This window comes from Marmota monax, unplaced genomic scaffold (assembly GCF_021218885.2).
Source record: "Marmota monax isolate L192 unplaced genomic scaffold, Marmota_monax_Labrador192_F-V1.1 WCK01_AAM20220418_F8-fsc00255, whole genome shotgun sequence".
Taxonomy (NCBI): Eukaryota; Metazoa; Chordata; class Mammalia; order Rodentia; family Sciuridae; genus Marmota; species Marmota monax.
The window spans coordinates 627,222-637,282 of record NW_026692704.1 but is presented as its reverse complement, the minus strand read 5'-3'; the positions used below and the strand labels follow the sequence as shown (position 1 = coordinate 637,282).

Sequence of the window (10,061 nt, the reverse complement as noted above, 5' to 3'; positions counted from 1 at the left end):
AAAACTAATGGCTTGTTAGTTTTCATTCATCAACCAATATTTGTCTGATAGATAAAAGGGTTCTGGACTTGTTATGATGTAATGGGTAAACAAATTTCTAGTCTTTTGAGGTTACCTTAATTATAAATCAGCTTTGTCTTCAATTTTCAACTTCAATGGTTGACTTACAATTTGTTGCCAGAGGAGTAGACTTTGGGCAAAATGTGTATTGTTTTAAAGGCACCATGAACACTTCATGACCCTCTTTTTCTTAAATGGCTTGCAGAACATTACATGAAGTTTTCTCCAAATCTAAATCCATAGACTTTATCTATAAACTGTAAGGAAAGCCAGCTATGTAGTAGAAAAAAATGACCTATTTATAACTCCAAAAACCTGCTTATTCTTGAAAATCAAATTATATATTCTGGGGAAGGGGCTGAAGTTTCTTTCATTTTATTTTTCCTTTCTTTTTTTTAATTAGGCTAATATTCTTCCAGTGTTTAAGAATGGCTGGTAAGAAAATCATAGATACTTAAAATTCTCTGGATACTTGGGTGATATCATTGGTTTGCTAAAGTAAGCCCACATTTATTTATTTATGAGAGTAGTTTTTATAAATTTTGCAAATCATTGTAAAATCCAACCATTATTAAAAATTAAGTAGATCATTTAAAAATCAGGAATAATTAATACTCAAAATTCATCCCTTCCTAATTACTTTTACCATACTATGATCCCAGGTTCTGAGATGATGTATACCTGCTTAAATTTTGGAATTAATATATGTTAATTAATAGATACATTTGGAATTAATATACACATTCCAAAAAATTGACTGCTACAATTTGTAATGAGATGGCATAAAATCTGTAGATAATTTTGGGGAGAACTAAAACCTTCATAATTTTCAATCTTCTAACCTGAAAGCAGTGGATTCTGCCATAAGACTGGGTCCCACACTAGCAGAAGCAGCAGAGAACCTGGTAGGATGAAGGTGAGGACAGTGGCAGCCAGGAGAGGTGGTGCTAGAAATGGAGGATTCATAGTTCCACTGGCACCTGGAGAGGGGACATCCAACAGGAAAGTGAATGAGGGGCCTGTTGTCACAGGGCTGCTTGGGTATGGGGTCACAATGAATGTGACTGTACTCACATGAATCTGAGAAGGGGCACTGAAGGAAAGCCCCGACCATTCTCTGATCCTTGTGGCAGCTGAGGGTTCCAGGAGCTTATGAGGACAGGAGGGCTGATCTCCATGGAGTGGCAGTTCTGGGATGCATGAGAGGACTTGTTTCCCATGGTGAAGGAAGTGAAGGAGTGCTGCTTTTTGGTTTTGTTCTTGGTGTCAGATTGCTTTCGGGCAGTGCTGCTCTGGGCTGCTGCTGAGGTACATGTTTCAGCATCAACTCCTGGCATGGGAGGCTTATCCCATTCTGTCAGCTGCTTAGCAGCCAAGTTAAACTCAATGTAGGAAATCAGAAATATTCCTATTTTGTCTGCCAACATTTCTTCAGTACAGCTTACATCCACTCTTTGGATCACAGTCAGAACATCATCCTTAACAAATGGAAAGCCGTCATTATCTGCTGCTTTTTTGCCTTTCGCTTCAAAGTCATAAAGTGCTCTGCACTGAGGTAGGGGATGAGGTAATGGTTTAATAATCTGCACTAAATTGGTTGGGAAAAAGCCAGGGATACCATTGACTTACCCTGTGTTTTTATCAATGTGTTGTCAAAAAATTATGATGTCACATTTGTGGAGTTTAAAGTCTCTAGGCTTCTTTCCTTCATAGTTATGTAATGCTTTAGGACATGGTAACAGGCATACCCCTCACTGGGGCCTCCAGGCTTGCCCCTGATGCTGCCATCCACACTGGGAGCTCTCTAGATCTTTTGCACTACAATTAGACATAGTGCTGCCCTGAGCCCTTAATGCGTTTGTGCAGTTGGTCCCACTGCCCACATCGGCTAGGTTTCCAAGGCCTCTCTGCCTGATGTCATCCAGAAGCCTGGCCAGCATTATGTTATCTGGGTGTTCATAATGGGAGCCAACAAGAGTCCTCCAGTACATACTACTGAGCAAAACTATGATCCCAGCAAACATCTTTGCAAAACCTGTGCTGGCAAGGAAAGACTTTTTCAGAAGAACCCAGGCATTCTAGACACACAGGACACTCCAAAAGATCCAAGAAGGCAGGTTCAGTCATCTTGATGTACTTTACTGAGAAAAGGCTTCAGAAATGTTAATAGTTGTGTGCAGCTCTTAAAATTATTCATGTAAGATCCATTTCAGACTTTGCTCTTGCACCTTGGCTCTTCCTCCTAGTTCTTGGTCCCCCAGTGGTGGCCATGGCCAATGCAGATACCACCCAGCCTTGCCTGCTGCTTTCTATTTCTCTGAAGTAGGCACAGTGGCCCCTGGAGACTCCTCTCTGCTGCCCTCCTCTCTGCACAGACACATTACACATGTGTCACTGCCTCCCACTTGCCCAGCCTTAAATGTTATTTTTTAAATCAACAGAATGCTTGGTGGGTTAGAAACCAATATGTGAGAGATGGAATAGTCTAAATTTCCATCCTGGCTTGAATATTTTATGACTGTGTGACTTTGGAAAAGTGACCTAACTTCTCTGCATTTTTTCTGGTGATAGTAATAGTCCCTGTCATAGGGAACCACAGGAACTACAGACAAAGCTCCAATGCAGTGTGTATCAGGATACACATTCCAGCAATGGCAGCTATAGTTATTGTGAGTTTAATAATGTATGAAACAAGAACAGTAAGACAGTTACTTGTGGTGATGGGCAGCTGACAGTGCAGAGGTAGCAAACATCTTCAATTTTTCTGTGAAGCTGCTGGAAGACACCAAGGTAGATGGGGCCTGGATGCTTGACAATGGTGATATATTCACACTTCTCCCTCTTTCTTTGCAGAATATCCTGTCCATCTACAACTTTGGGCTGGAGCAATCTCTCTTTTTGCAGACCCTGCAGGAGATGCTGGCTAACACAGTGGAGAAGTTGGAAGAGGCATGTACACTTTGGAATATTTTAGTGTGCTCAGCTACTATGCGATGGTGGCTTTTACACGTATTGGAAATCGTGTTTGTGGAGATAAAACACGATTTTCACTTATGTCTCCCTTGGGTTGACCTTCTGCTTTACCCAGCACTTCATCATATCTTAAACTTGAAAACAGAAATCCAAGTGCAATGTGATCTGTGTGGCTGCCTGTTGTGCTCATGGAAACAGCCTTTCTTGGGCATTCATGTGTCTCCCTGCATCTTCAGAGCTCTGACTGTTCCTGTTTTGACCAGTTGCTTTGTGCATGGCTCTTTGTATTGACCAAACTTTATTGTCAAATGCCTTTGACTGTGTGGCTATGTTCTAAGCTGTTGTTTGGTGAGTAAAATTTCATGGCACTGTTACATATTCTAGGTAATGAAATCACAGTGATATGGCTTTAGTGAATTGTAAATTTGCAAATAGATAATCATTTTCTTTTGAAAATTAAGACTTTAATTTCAGTCTTTAAATGCAGATATTTTCCTTCAACAATGTATATAGAGATTTTAATTATTTTCCATGTATTTACTGACTGGGTGGTACCCATTTGTAACCAATTTATACCATTTAAAGTTAAGCAGAAGGATAAATTGTCACCTTTTTGGGTCTTCTCTATAATTTTTTTATGGGCATTCTAAGTGCTGCACTGTGGTTTATATTAATTAACTCAAGTATTTCTAGGAATAGAAGGAAAAAATTTTGTCATTAATGATCCCTGTGTACCTTTTATGGTTGAATTGTTATTCTAGTTGTGATGAATAAAGAGATTAATAATACATGGTTCCAAATAAATGAGTGATTGTGTCTCAACATATAGTTTTGCACCATATATGAGCAAATCCTGTATCTCCATAGTTTAAAAAAATTTAGTGTCACAGCTTAGGACTTTAATCAGGCTGTGTATGAATTCTAAATTAAATTTTAACATGCATAATTTGATGAAAACCTATTGTAGGAAAGAGATGTATTTCATGGAGCTGGATCTTATTTCAGGTGATAGTATTTTTCAGGTAGAAAATACTGTCAAATAGCTTTAGGGAAAAGTGTAAAATTTGAGAGGGGGAGAAAGCAGTTTTGATGATATCTAGGAGTGATATTCAAAATATTATATAACTGCCTTGGCATAAGTACCAGCGAATCAGAGTGGCTTTCAGCCACAGTGCTGGAGGTTGGGGTGGTCTGAGTGATTTTCAGGGGGTCCTGAAGGACACCCGGGGTGTCTAGTGATGTTTAACAAGAGGATAGTTTTTTACCACTATAACAATCATTTTAATTTTGAGAGTGTGCCGCAGTCTGGCTGGGCACAATTTAGGAGACACTTGTCAAAAGAAACAAACTTTATTTTTAGAACACACACGCCAAACCACACAGCTCTTCAGGAAAACCTTCAGAGCCCAACTGCCACCACCGCCACCACTGGCTTCCCACAAGCCTTTAAACCTCCCCCACTCCTCCTGCTGTTGAGGCCGATTGGCTGGGTCACATGGGCGGAGCCAAAATAGTCCCCCAATGAGCAGCTCCGTGGTCTGAATGGGCAGGGAAACAACCCAATGAGCATCACTGCAGAGGAGCCAATCAATTGGCAGCTGGAAGTTTGCTGGTATCTGGGAGTTTGCTGGCAGCTGGAAGTTTGTTGGGGCCCCTTCGGCTGTGGCTCTCAACATCTCCACCTCTCTGTTTAAACAACAAGCATGTGGCTTAGTTACCGTGCCTGCCTTAGGCTGTCCAATACTACATATGGTCCTTACCCGTCATTGGATGAGCTGACCTCAAGGCGTCAGCCTCCTGTCTTAGGTTGGTACCATTGCAATTGGACCTTACCCGTCAATGACTACCGGTCAAGCATACACCCACACCTGTGGATAGGTCTTTGTACCAACAGGGGGGTGAGGTTCTTTTACCTCTGTTGGCCCCAAAATTTTAGCTGAATGATCATCACAAGCAGAAGGGAGGAGGATACACCAAGCCAAATAACAGCTCCTTTTGGAAAAATTGTACCACTGATGACATCATCAGCAAAAATACCCCAACACTACCACAAGTCGCTGCACCAACAGATAGTTCACAATGCATACAAGTGAGTTCACAATGCATACAAGTGATACATAGTCCAGGGAAGTTCTGCAAGCAGTTCAGTGATGGCTCTTGCAGAAGCTGTAGATTGGTTTTATCTTTGTCTTCACTGGCACGGGAATGAAGATAGGAATTCTGGCAATAATGGATTAAGAAAAAATTATGTAACATTCCAAAAGGCACTAAAAGAAAACAATTTTCTGAACAATTTACATTATCTTGAACAGAATTATTAAATATAATGAAAAGGAAAGGTGAAAGTAAACAAACAGATCTGTTAACCTCCATTTTTGTTCACATATTAAAAAAATACTCAACAGCTGTTTAACCAATTTAAATAAACCATTTAAATCACCTGAATAATAATTAAAAAAAAAAAAATATTTGGATCCATTTTTTCATGAGCGCTCATCATATATGATATAAGGGCATATGTACATACAAACATACAACACAAAACACAAGTGTGCACACATAATATAATACATACAACACATAACATAATAGTAAAGGCCTTATAACTTTATACAGGTGAAATCTCCAGTGCAATGTTTAAAAACTCTATAGACAAAAAATAGAACTGATCAGCAAAACATTAACCTAGGTCTATATGAACTCAAAAAACAAAATAGAGCTTCATGGTGTGGGAAAGGGTAATAATAAAATAGATATTGAAAAAAGCATCCTGGTTCTGTTGCAGATGTAAGAAGAGCCAAACTGGAGTTTTGGATATCAGTTGTTATGGATTTGAGCCAAATCATATTCTTTTCGGTGTGTAGAAATCGCTTTAGTTAATCTTTCTGGAATCCAAATCAGTTGCTGTTCTCCCTGTGGAAACACACAAACACACCCCCGACTCCTAACAATCACTGGGTAAGGTCCTTAGTTAATCTCTCTGGAATCCAAATCGGCTGCTGTTCTCCCTGTGGAAACACACAAACAGACCCCCAACTCCAGATAATTACTGGGCCAGGACCTTTCCATTGTCCTGTTAGAATACCCTTCCAAAGTACCTTGGGCTTATGTACATTTTTTGGACACATATGACTTTCCGCAGCACTAAGCCCTGATGAATCCAAATTTAAAAAGTTTAGAGTAAAGAGTGTTATTTTAAGTTTATCTTTGGAGAATATATATCCCTTCCCAATTTCCTCTTTTTGCTTTAATAAGTACATTTTAATAGTTTGATGAGCTCTTTCAACTATGCCTTGTCCCTGTGGATTGTATGGGATTCCTGTTATATGAGTAATGCCAAATGAGCAAAATTGTTTAAAAGAGGTAGAAGTATAGCCAGGACCATTATCTGTTTTTAACTGTTTAGGAACACCCACAGTGGCAAAATTTTGTAAAAAATGAGCTAAAATATCTTTAATTTTTACTCCGGCATGAAGGAAGCCCATCAAAAATCCGGAAGAAGTATCAATTGTAACATGCAAATATTTTAATTTTCCAAATTCTGGCAAATGTGTGACGTCCATTTACCAAATATGGTTAGGTATCAGTCCTCTAGGATTGACTCCAAGATTAACTTGTGATAAAAAGATCACACAATTTTGACATTGTATCATTATTTGTCTAGCTTGTTCCTTAGTTATTTTAAAATGTTTTTGTAAAGTATTAGCATTGAAATGGAACTTTTTATGAAAATGTGTAGCTTCTTCTAGTATAGAGAAAATATGTATGTCATGTGTAGTTTTATCTGCTAAATCATTTCCCAAACTAAGGACTCCAGGCAATCCTGTATGTTCCCTGATATTTCCTATAAAGAAAGGATCTTTTCTTTCCCAGATTACACTTTGTATAGTGGAAAGCAAAGTGAAAACATTAGAGGAAGGGGAAATCCTACCAGTATCTTCAAGGGATACTATAGCATTAACTATATACTGACTATCAGAAAATAAATTAAATACAGAATCTTTAAACATCACAAAAGCTTGTAATACTGCATTAAGCTCTACCTTTTGAGCTGATTGTTTAGGTACTAAAAATGTAAAAGTTTGATCAGTTGTAACTATTGCTGCTGTACCATTATTTGACCTATCAGTGGATATATTTGGAGCATTCATGATAGGTTTTTTCTTGTCATTTTTGAAAAATTAAAGGATGCAATGACCAAAAAGACAATAAAGGATTAGATAGTAAGTGGTTATCAAATGGAACATTAGATTTGCACATGATAATTGCCCAAGTATTTAACTCATTAGCTAACTCATTAATTTGATCCATAGTATATGGAGTAATAATTTTATTGGAAAAAGTTCCAAACACTCCCTTTGCTGCTTTTTTTTCCTTTGAGTATTAATTGTCCTACAGCCTCAGGATACCTAGTAAGAATAGTACTAGGAGAATAAGATAAATGTATCCATAATAATGGACCTTTTTGCCAAAAATACTCCTGTGGGAATATTTTTTGTAGGTAGTACAATAAATAATAAAGGCAAACTTATATCAATTCTATACAAATGCATATTTTCCATAAATATTTCAATGATTTTTAATGCCTTTCTTGCTTCAGGCATTAACATTTGGGGTGAATTTGGATCTGATGGAAGTTTTAGGATATCAAATAAAGTTCCCAGCTCTCCTGTTGGTATACCTAGATAAGGCCTTATCCAATTTATGTCTCCTAATAACTTTTGAAAGTCTTTAAGTGATTTTAGTTGATATACTCGTATTTGAATTTTTGGTGGACGGACCATGGTTGAGGTTAATAGAACTCCTAAATAATTAATTGGAAAATTTAATTGTACTTTATCTATTGCTATCTCTAGATTATAATTTTTTAATAAGTTTGTAAGTGTGGCATAACATTCTAGCAAAGTTTTTTTTGTGTTTGTGTGCTAATAATACATCATCCATATAGTGAAATATTTGTAGTTCAGGATTTTGATTTCTAAGTGGCTGGATTACTTTGTTAACATAAATTGTACACATAGTTGGGCTGTTATCCATCCCTTGAGGGAGTACTTTCCACTCATATCTCTGACTGGGACCTTCATGATTCAGTGCAGGGATAGTAAATGCAAAACGTGGTCTATCCTCAGGATGAATTGGAATTGAAAAAAAAATCAACCTTTAATATCTATAGCTAAAACATACCAGGTTTTTGGCAAAGTAGACAATTGAGTATTCCCCAATTGAGCAGGTCCCTTAATAACCATCTCATTATTAATGGCTATTAAATCTTGCAATAATCTCCATTTACCAGGTTTCTTTTTGATGACAAAAATGGGAGTATTATGGGGTGATACAGAAGGTTGTATATGTCCTTCTACTAATTGTTGTTTGACAAGGTCATGGGCTGCTTGTATCTTTTCATTAGTCAGGGGCCACTGAGGAACCCACACTGGTCTTTCTGATTTCCAAGTAATTTTTATTGTCTCAGTGGCCCTTTCTGAAAATCCAACCCATGTCTGTCTGCTCCTTGATCTATTTATATTGGTGCTGTTATAACTTGTTCTTGTTTTTCTATTTTTTTTCCATCCCTAAAACATTGACTATCCATAATGGTGTGTGCATCTTGATTGATGTTATTTGTTAATGTCAAACCTAATTGATCTAGGACACCTCATCCCCATAAATTTATGGGAAGATGATCCAATACATATGGTTGTATAGTTCCTTTACATCCTTCAGGATCCTTCCAATCTAATACCATTGCACTTCTATGGGGATTAGTCACCACTCCTAGGCCTCAAAGCATTTGAGTGGCTTGTTGTAATGGACAATGTTTTGGTCATTCTTGACGAGAGATGATGCTAAGGTCTGCACCTGTATCCAGTAGCCCATTAAATTCATGTCCTTGAATATTTAGTTTTAGCATGGGGCAAGAATCTAAATTTAAAGAAAGCATAGCCCAATCTACACCTGTGGAGCCTAATCCCTTGGAACCTCTTTCTACAGTACGACTGGACAATTTATCATGTAGGCTGGGTATTATTAGTAACTGTGCTATTCTGTCTCCTGGTGAAATTATTGATATATCTTTGGAACTGGCTATAATTTTTATTTCACCTTCCTAATTGGGATCAATTACCCCAGGACTTATCATAAGTCCTTTTATAGTAGAAGAACTGCATCCCAATAATAAGCCTACTGTTCCTTGGGTCAGAGGCCTTTTTACCCCTGTGGGAATGATTTGAACTCCCATCTCTGGAGTTAGTACTGTTCTGGCGTAGGCACAGATGTCCAATCCTGCACTTCCTCTGGTTTGTCTAGTGAGGGATTTAATGGACAATGTGTCCTGGGCACTACAGTGATGTGGTTGCTGGGTTCCTCCAGTGCTCCATATATTTGTGGTCTTTGGCCCCGCAGCACTGGCCCCCCCTGTCCATTTTTTGTTTTGTTTTGTTTTGTTGTTTTTTAGTGGTCAATTATTATATTTTTCCTTTTTTTATTGGTTGTACAAAACATTACAAAGCTCTTGACATATCATATTTCGTACATTTGATTCAAGTGCGTTTTGAACTCCCAATTTTACCCCAAATACAGATTGCAGAATCACGTCGGTTACACATCCACATTTTTACATAATGCCCTATTAGTAACTGTTGTATTCTGCTACCTTTCCTGTCCTCTACTATCTCCCCTCTCCTCCCCTCCCATCTTCTCTCTCTACCCCATCTACTGTAATTCATTTCTCTCCTTGTTTATTTTCCCATTCCCCTCACAACCTCTTATATGTAATTTTATATAACCATGCGGGTCTCCCTCCATTATCATGCAATTTCCCTGTCCATTTTTTGGCAATGGAGCCCTATGCCTTTCTCCACGATATCGTGGATAGACACCTGGTCCTTATTCATTTTTTGATAATGGAGTACCCTCTGTGGTGGTTTGAGAATGGCATTCATTAGCCTAATGTCTCCCTCTAAAGCATCGTGGGCAAATACCCAGTATTCTACTCCTTTGATACCTAGTTTTGTTAAACCCTCCTCCTATGG

General features: G+C 38.2%; 1 pseudogene; it reads right to left on the bottom strand.

Moving 5' to 3' along the window:
* Positions 1 to 897: 897 nt before the first annotated feature.
* On the bottom strand, positions 898 to 2,000 carry LOC131424254 (E3 ubiquitin-protein ligase SH3RF1-like; annotated as a pseudogene).
* Positions 2,001 to 10,061: the final 8,061 nt, after the last annotated feature.